Raw genomic sequence first — 9956 nt, 5'->3', positions numbered from 1 at the left:
AGAAAGTCACAGTATAAAGAAAATTTAAGGCTCCGAAGAATCAACAAAAGAGAAAGAAAGGAAGAGAGAGAAGGAGGGAGGGAAAAGAAAAAGAAAAGAAAGGGCCTTAATGTGCTGCGTACTCCATCCCATCTTAAGGAACTGGTGCCATCTAGTGTCCATTATACGCAATAACTACAAGTGATGTTTCTGATTGCTGGTTCAATGCCTAGATAGATAGGGAGGCCCTCTTATAGAAATGAATGCATAATGCAGAGATAAATAAAGAAGAAAACCCAGAAGGATCCCAGCATGCAGATGCTGGAGGGGATGCAGCAGAGGAGGAGATTAATTCAGTACGGCCACATTGGGAAGACAGTCTAGAGATTCTGTCAGGCCTCTCCCCTCCCCCCAGTAACTTCCAATAATAATGTAAAGGTTAAAGAGACAGTAGCACTTGCTTATTTAATAACTGACAATGATAATAATTGAAAATAATTGTGAGAGGCTCGGCTCCCTTCCTGGAAGCTCTCAAGAAGAAGTCCTGGGGCAGGCAGTGAGACAATGTATCTGAAGTCCTGGGGCAGGCAATGAGACAATGTATCTGAAGTCCTGGGGCAGGCAGTGAGACAATGTATCTGAAGTCCGGAGGAGAGGGGAGGCGGGACAGTCAGTAGGGCTTACTGGCCTCCAGATAAAATTAAATCATATGAAGTTAAAAATGAAGTACAATCAAATAAGCTAAAATGAACTTAAGTGTAGAGTTTCCTTAAAGAGACTGGATTTTAGAAGCCAGCATGGAGGCTTCTCTACCCCACCTCCACACACCTCAACAAGAAAGTAAAGCTTAACGGAAGGCGAGAGCTGTGACTATCCAAGCAGTACTGTCCAGCTGTGGCTCTGCCATCTTGTTCTTCCTGCAGACTCCGGCACAGGGTCAAGGTGTTATGAATGGGTGATGTCCTTGAGCCTCTGGTCATTCTGCATCTGCCTCTCAACTGCTGATACAATAGTCAGGTGCCACCAGGTCCCATTTTCTCTCATTCAAGTCTGAGATAATAGAATTCCATGTCACAAGACTTATTTGTCTATATTCCAGTATCCATGTAGTTGATAGGCCACGGTGGGTTAAGGAGACCTACTGTGGCAGGAATCTTAAAAGTTCTTATTAATAAAAACAAACCCAGGAGCCAGATATTGGGATGAATGCTGAAAGATCAAAGAAGCAGAACAAGCCACAGCCACCTCACCTCAGCTGATCCTGTTTCCTCAGACTGGAAGCTTCTGAGTCCTCATCCAAATGGATCCCAGCTAAACTGCAGCTCAAAAAGCCTAAAACCTTAACCAGCTCTAGTTCCTGGTTTTCACACCTTATGTACCTTTCTGCTTCCTGCCATCACTTCCTGGGATTAAAGGCATGTGTCACCATGCCTGGCTGTTTCCAGTGTGGCTTTGAACTCATGGAGATCTGGATGGATCTCTGTCTCCAGAATGCTAGGATTAAAGGCTTGTGTGCCACCATTTTCTGGCCTCTATGTCTATACAGCGGCTGTTCTGTTCTATGACCCCAGGTAAGTTTATTAAAGTGCACAATATATTGGGGAACACAATATCACTACAACCTACAGCATAATTTAAGGAGTTTCAGGGCCCGGGGGGAGAGAGAGAGAGAGAGAGAGAGAGAGAGAGAGAGAGAGACTCTGAAGGATGAGTGCATGTCAAGGACACAGATAGCCAAAACCAGGTGCATATGCATGCACACCAAACACAAGAGAAAAGGAAAACACAGACTATAGCTACCACTCTCCTGTGCCCACCACAAACAAGATGTTGACACCCTGTTACTGAGGACATGAGGCACTTTGGTTGCAGGGATGGAGAAATACACTTTGAAGTGATGTAAAACCCCATCCCTTCTGCTGGTCCTCCTGCCCCTGAGAAGTTTGATCCTGGCAGCTCTCCATTTGTAACTTTTCCTTGTGGGTTATGCCAGGAGTCCCCTTCTCTAGCCTGGGCACTTGGTAGAGACAAGGGTCAGAGAGGAAGTGACGGCAATCACGCCCATTGCTCTATATGCTACAATAAGAGTTGAGACACTCGCTCCAATCAGAGGAGAGGAGAAGGCAGGCTGCTCTCCACTGAGCTGCATCCTGGCCCTCAGGCAGGCAGGTAGGTTCCCTAGCAACAGATAATAATTATTTGTTAGAAGTGAGGATAATTATACTAACAATAAATTAAGAATAATCAGGAGGTATAGTGGCTCACTCCTTTTTTTATTTTTATTTTTATGGGGCTGGGTATTTTGTCTGCACTTATGTCTGAGCACATGGGTTCCCAATGGCCCTCACAGGACTTCAGGGGACACAAGGGCCCCTACAACTGGAGATTAAACAACCCGTTCATTACTGCATAATGAACAGGTCAAGAAATAAATCAAAAATACAGAAATGGAAGGAGAGCTTTCAAACTCCTTCTGTGAAGCTTTTATTGGTCAGTTTCAGGCTAATAAAAACTAGATGAAGACACAGTGGGGAAGGAAGGAAGGGAGAGAGGGAGGGACGGAGGGAAGAAAGAGTGAGTGAGAGTCCTGGTGATCATAGACTTTAAAATGCTCAGTAAAATACTTGAAAATCAAATCTGACATTCATCAAATAGATTATCCACCATGACTGTGTTGGCTTTATCTCAGAGATGCAAGGACGATTCATCACATGCAAGTCACTAAATGTAATGAACCATGTAAGTGATCTGAAAGGGGGGGGGGGACATGATCATCTCCATGCAGAAAAGGCCTCCCATGAAATCCTACATGTCTTTGTAATAAAAGTCCTAGAAAGGGGAAGGCTAGAGGGAACTTCTTTTCTACATATTAAATCTGTAGATGAGAAACCTAAGCCCTACATCAGCCCAGATGGAGAAAAGCTTGACTCAATCATCCTGAAATCAGGACTCAGACAAGATTGTCTGCTTTTCAGGACTGTGCTCAAAGCACTAGAGGGAGCAGTGAGACAAGGGGAGAAAAGTCAAGGACCACAAGTAGGAAAGGAAGAAATGGAGCATCCCTGTTTGCAGATGACATGTTACATGGAAGAGAGCCAGCGTTTCCTGCCTGAGAACTACAGATGAAATGCCATGTCATCAGGGTGACAGGATACAGATCAACAGGCTAAACTCCAGAACCTGTCTGTGCACCAAAAACAAATACAGGGAAGGAGATCATGAACAAACTCCTTTGTGTAATAACCTGAAAGAAATTTAAATATCTAGAGATAAACCTAACCCAAGAGGTGAAAGACCTCTACAAAGAAAACTTTAAAGTTTCTGAAGAGAGAGCTAGAGAAAGATGCTGGGAAATGGAAGGGTATATCCTGCTCTTGGATCAGTAGAATTAACAGCGTGACTATGATGGTCCTACATGAAGGCATGATTAGATTCAGTGCAATGCCAATCAAAAGCCCCATCTTGTTCTTCACAGATAAAGAAAGAAAGGAAACTAACCATAAATTATGTGGAATGACAAAAGACCCCAGTTAGCCAAAGCAACCATTTCAAACTTCAAGTTATAGCACAGACCCTTTAATTAAAATGATATGTTCTTGGCACAAGAACAGATATATAGACTGGTGGAGCCATATCCAAGACCCCAACATGAATATGTGTAAGTATACCATATTCCATCTACTATTCCATAAAGATGCCAAAAACACACACTGGAGAAAAGACATTGCTTTCTACAATGGTGTTGGGGAAACTGGATGCCCACATGTAGAAGATGAAATTGGATTCTTGTCAATCATCAGGCAGAAAATTAATTCTAAATGGATCAAAGACATAAGTGTGGAACTGAGACACTGTTAGAAGAAACACGGGCAAGACCCACAGGGTACAGGTGTGGGAAAGGACCTTTTGCTCTGTGACACAAGCCAAGGATTTACAGATGGAGCATCATAAAATGAAAAACTTTCATCTAGCTAAAAAGATGACCTCTCTTTCTTCTTCTTCTTCTTCTTCTTCTCCTCCTCCTCCTCCTCCTCCTCCTCCTCCTCCTTCTCCTTCTTCTCCCCCTCCTCCTTCCCCTTCTCCCCCTTCCCCTCCTCCTTCCTCTCTTACCCCTCCCCCTCCTCCCCTTCCTTCTCCTCTCCATTCCTTCCTCCCCCTCCCCCTTTCTCCTCCTCCTTCTTCTACATTAATTTAACTTTCTTTTATGCGCATGGTCTGTATAGATGTTTGCAGTTCCTTTGGAGGCCAGATGAGGGCATCGGATCCTCTGGACCTGCAGTTACAGACCCCTGTCAGCAGCCACTTACTTAGGGTCTGGAAGCAAACCCAGGTCCTCTGGAAGCGCAGCTAATGCTCTGAATCCCTGAGCCATCTCTCCAGCCCATAAAACTGAATGTTCTCAATTCTACAGCCTGAGTTTTTCCACATGTAAATGTATTATCCTTGAAGTTAACTCTTGTGAATGTTATGAAGTAAGATGCCAATCACCCTTTATTCTCTTCTAGATGGTTATTGGTTGGTTCAACTATATAATATTAACTTCAGCATTCAGAAGACACATGCCAGGAGATTGGTGAGGTCCAGGCAAGTTATGGTGACCCAGACCCTGCCTCAAAAATCAAAACAACAAAAAACACACTTTCTTGTGTTTCTGTTCCTAATTGGAGATGCCTTTAGTCTGTCTAGACACATGTGCCAGGACCACAGTCTGACATAGTGTGGGCTTGGACTGTGGTGTAGAACCTCACAGACTCAAATCTGTAGGAACAGAGCGTGATCTGCTCTTGCTCCCATCTCCTCTCAGTCTGGCTCTCACTGGGGTTCTGCTGTCTGTGTCAAAATGTCAGCAATGTTTTTCTGATGTTTATTGTATGTGGCTGGACGGGGAAGCCGTGTGTGTGTGTGTGTGTGTGTGTGGGTGTGGTGTGTGTGTGCGTGCGTGTGTGATACTTATTGGTTATTTAATGGGGAGTGGGTGACATGTATGCCCCAGTGAGCATGGAGAGGTCAGAGGACAAACTGTCAGCTGGTTCTCTCCTTTATTATCTATAATTCCAGCTCCAATGAGTCCAACACATTCTTCTGGCCTCCAAAGTCTGTCTCTCTGTTTCTGCCTGTCTCATTCTCTTTCTGTCTCTCTGTCTCTGTCTCTCTTACACAAACACATGCACAATCTTTTTTAAAAAGTTCAGACATGAATTGGTGTGTACACATATGTGCATGTGTATGTGTGCACACATATGTGCTTGTGCAAATGTGTATTTGGATGTACATGTGTTCATTTTTTGCATGTCTGTATTCATATGTGACTGTGTGCATGGTCATATTGCATATCTGTTCATATATGCATGTCCATGTGTATCATATATGTGTGTTCATATACACATGTGAATGTTTTTGTGCTCATAGGAATGTGAATTTATATGGAAATTTATGCATATATGTATGTGTGCATTTATATGTGCATGTTTCTATTAATATGTATGTGTATTTGTAATCATGTATTCATTTCTGTTTTTATTTTCATGTGTACATTTATTTTCATATGTCCATGTGTGTGTCTTATGTGCATGTGCCTATGTGTGTGCATGTGAATGTCTGGGTTGATATGTGGATGTGTGTGTTCATATATAAATGTATGTGTATGTGTTAATATGTTTAGGTGCAAGTGTGATTTCATATGTGCATGCTCATGTATGTGTTCATAAGTGCATTTGTATGTTCATATATGAATATATATGTGTGCACACATACATACCTGAAGAAGTTCATATTCATATGTACATGTGTGCATTCTTATGTTCATGTTTGTATATATGTGTGGCCATGTACGCATAACTATGTTATATGTGCATGTGGGTTATGTGTTTGCATCCATAAGTACTCATGTGTGTGTGTGTCCATTTGTAGAAATCTGGGCTCTTACATCATTACTGGGTTGGGTGTCTAGGCTTCTTTCTGCCTCTGTCCTGCTGTGGATATCACTCTGTATAAATAAAGTGCTGATTGACCAATAGCCAGTCAGAAAGGATAGGGTAGGAGGGACAAGGAAGAGGAGAAGGCTGGGAACAGGAAGGCTGGGAGGAGACACTGCCAGCTGCTGCCAGGAGAAGCAACATGTAAAGACACCGGTAAGCCACAAGCCATGTGGCAAAGTATAGACTAACAGAAATGGGCTAAATATAAAAGTAAGAGCTAGACAATGGTAGGCCTGAGCTAATGGCCAAGCAGTTTAAATAATGTAAGTGTCTGTATGATTATTTTATATGTGGGTTATGGGACCACGGGGGCTTGGTGGAACCTGGAGAGAAGCTCTCCAAGTACAAATGGCACCCAACGTGGGGCAAGAGTTTCCACCTAAAACCTGAGAAAAAAGATTCTAAAACAGAGCTAAAAACAGCTTCCTAGTTTTCTCTCTCAAGTTAGTGGCAGCCTGCTGGTTTAAACTACTATGGCGGATTCCTGGCATGTGCCTCTGACCTACAGTGTGGCGGGAATGAGGAGTCTACAAGCAGCACTTTACTCTGCTTCATGGTAGATTTAGCCTTTGCTAGTTAAAAAACAAAAAAGTTTCTGGGCTATGCACTACTTTGATAAAACTATTTCTGATAGTTGATGGTACACATGACTCCAGACCCAGAGCTGGCGGTAAACTGTACCACCGCTGCTTTGAGAAGCTGAAGTGGGCGGAGCGAGCAGCCACAGCAGCATTTCAGTCTTATAAAGATGGATTTTACAGAGAATCTGGTTTGTCTTGTCTTTGGGATTTTTAACTACAAAAAAAGATTTGATCGTAAAAGCTGTTGAGTTAAACAAATATGTAAATTTTAAAGGTACCTTAACTTCAAAATATGTTGCTTTGGAAAAGAGTCTCTGCTTTTGTTTCCACAGAAAGCCAGAGGCTATGGGTTTGTTCCAGATTAAGATACATCAGGTTTGATCAGCCAAGATCCCCTGAAAGGTCTCCGATTACATCATGGCCCAGATGATCCAACATCCAGAATGGTTTCAAGGCAACTGGCTCAGAGGTTTACCCTCATGGACTGCTCTATAATCCTAAAATTTTCTTTATGTCCCCATAAGATACAGCGCCCCCCTCCAGCAGGAAGTAGTAAGAAAAACTATGCCCAAATTCCCAGCTAGCTTTGGAGATGGAATTGGCTCACTCCTTCTCTAAACCCAAGCACATTGTTAAAAAAAAAAAAAAAAAAAAAAAAAAAAAAAAAAAAAAAAGGTTAAGAGATTCTTGTGTCCCAAATCAAAAGAGCCCTCTGGTATGGGAAAAAAAAAAAAAAAAAACAAAGCAATATTTTATTTAAAACAGATTGATTATAAATGCGATCTCTTTCTAAAGAAGAAAAGGGGATATGATATAGATATGATAGAATGAAAGGGTAGATTAATGAACTTACTTCTAAAGAGCAACAACTCATTTAAAATATTTTACATTGGTATAGATTTTTAGTCTATTGATACAAACTTAAAGTTAATTTTGTTATACTGCATGTATATTTCTACTCTTGTTTAAGGTATTATGTTTGTACAGCTCATTTAAAATTGTAATGGATAATTAAAAATAGATTAATAACTGGTCATCTATGATAATCATACTCATAGCCATGCTAGTTAAGTCTTCTAGGTATACACAGAGATATTTCAGATAAACAGGTAATCTTCAAACACTTCAAAGGTCTACAAAATATGACATTTAAAATATTTTTAAAATTTAGACTCTCTGGACAGTGAGACATGTCTGCTCCTGACAGCACCAATTTACTTCAGAGAAGAGGATGGACATTAAAGACACTTCATATGGAGTTTATCTTCACCTTGACAAAAATAGCCATTTGGGCAAGAAACTGTTCTTGCCTGGACTGCTTGATCGACTGGACGTACAGGAACCACAGAAAGGTGACCATGAAACTTTGCTTGACAAAATGGAAACTGCCAAATATTCTACAGGACAGTAAGAAAAGTGACTGAGAGACTCTAGCCCTGTGGGCTAAAGACAAATGCCCCAACTTTACAAAGAAACATTAGGTGACTGTCCAGGCTGCCAGCTATCTCTGTCTACCCTGCAAGACTCCTGAAAGTTGCTTGCATCCTTCTCCCAGTTCTCAGAAAATATTATATCCTTCTGAGGTCTTTGATGTGGTTGAAGACTAGATAGTTATAATTTCCTCAGGTATGATACAAGATAAGTTAGATATAAAACTGTAGACTCACAAATGTAAGATAGATAGGATATCTTCTTTAATATTGTAACTATAATTCTTGCTTGATAATTGTTTTGTTATCTGTAATTTTACTATGTAAACGTTAACCCACCTTTTTTAACAAAAAAGAAAAGGGGAAGTGCTGTGGATATCACTCTGTATAAATAAAGTGCTGATTGGCCAGTAGCCAGGCAGGAAGGATAGGGTAGGAGGGACAAGGAAGAGGAGAAGGCTGGGAACAGGAAGGCTGGGGGGAGACACTGCCAGCTGCTGCCAGGAGAAGCAACATGTAAAGACACCGGTAAGCCACAAGCCATGTGGCAAAGTATAGACTAACAGAAATGGGCTAAATATAAGAGTAAGAGCTAGACAATGGTAGGCCTGAGCTAATGGCCAAGCAGTTTAAATAATATGAGTATCTGTATGATTATTTTATATGTGGGTTATGGGACCGCAGGGGCTTGGTGAAACCTGGAGAAAAGCTCTCCAACTACACTGTCCCTTGTCTTGATGTCCAGTGGGGACAGTAACAGACTTACCTTCCGGGCTGTTATGAAGATGGAATTAGGTGCTGAGGGAGGTTTGGGATATGGTCTGCCGTGAGGTAGGCTCTGTGGATGTTTGATGTTAATTTTTAAATGTGTCACTTGAAGGCTCTTCCCTGTCTCTGTCAGCTACATCATTTCCCTCAAAGTGAACCCTCTCCATCTCTTGAGGACTTACGGTGCCTACCACAGCCTAATACATAAATGGTACAGAGCGGCGAGCGTTTGGGGGCAGCTGGCTTCTCTCTGTGGTGCGCCTATCAAATGCTCTCGCCATCGTGGTAACACTGACCCGCCTTCATGTTGGCAAAGGAATGAAATAATGCAGAGAAGGCCTGCTTAGAAGGTTCCACCTGGGGCAGCATCTAAACTTCATTATTTCATTTCAATATGAAGCAAGTGAGTCTTAGTTAATACTTCTAGAGAACTAGGCACGTTTCCTGTGTGTTTCTTAATCAGCAACAAGCACCAGAATCACTTGGCGGGGTTTGCACACGACACAGGCCTGTGTCCACACCTCAAGGATTCTGATTCATGGCGTCCAGGTAGTGTTCTGGTAAGCTTATTTGGAACACATTTATCCAGATAATTCTGAATCCAATCTCCTGGTCCAACCTTTCCTGTTCCCTTTCTACCCATTGAAAAATAAAACAAAACACAAATTTTAAAAAAAGAAAATCCTGCTTTAACCAGAATATGCCCTATCCACAGTTTTGATGGTACTTTCATATAACTAGGTAGAGTATGAATATACATTTCTTCTCAAAATTCTCTACTCACAAAAGAAAATGCCCTCTTGTTTGAATATCCCATGCGACTATGGTGATGCTCTGTGAGGACTGAGTGACTAGAAGATTTTCCAGTGAATTTCCTGCGGTCTGCATGAGAGAGAGCAGCACCAGAAACCTTGGGGTTGTGTTCTGGGACTGACTCCTTTGACGATGCTGCACCAGGATGCTGAGCACGTGGTGGTGTTGCTGCTGCAATATCTAGTTTTCTCTTGGATGCTTGCTCACAACTTTCACATTTTAGGGTAGTTGATGCCTTCCTATTAGAGGGACTCAAGTCACTCAAAACTTTAGTCGAGAGACAAGAGTAGGAGACCAGGAGAGTGCAATTCACTTCTATCCACATAAATAAATCATGCTTTTAATATTTTCACTTTTTAAAGATTTATTTTTTTAACTTTTGTTTATGTGTCTGAGTACCCACAGAG

The sequence above is a fragment of the Onychomys torridus genome, chromosome 7 (assembly GCF_903995425.1).
Source record: "Onychomys torridus chromosome 7, mOncTor1.1, whole genome shotgun sequence".
NCBI classification, from domain to species: domain Eukaryota; kingdom Metazoa; phylum Chordata; class Mammalia; order Rodentia; family Cricetidae; genus Onychomys; species Onychomys torridus.
The sequence above is the reverse complement of the archived record's forward strand: the minus strand, read 5'-3'. Positions refer to the sequence as shown.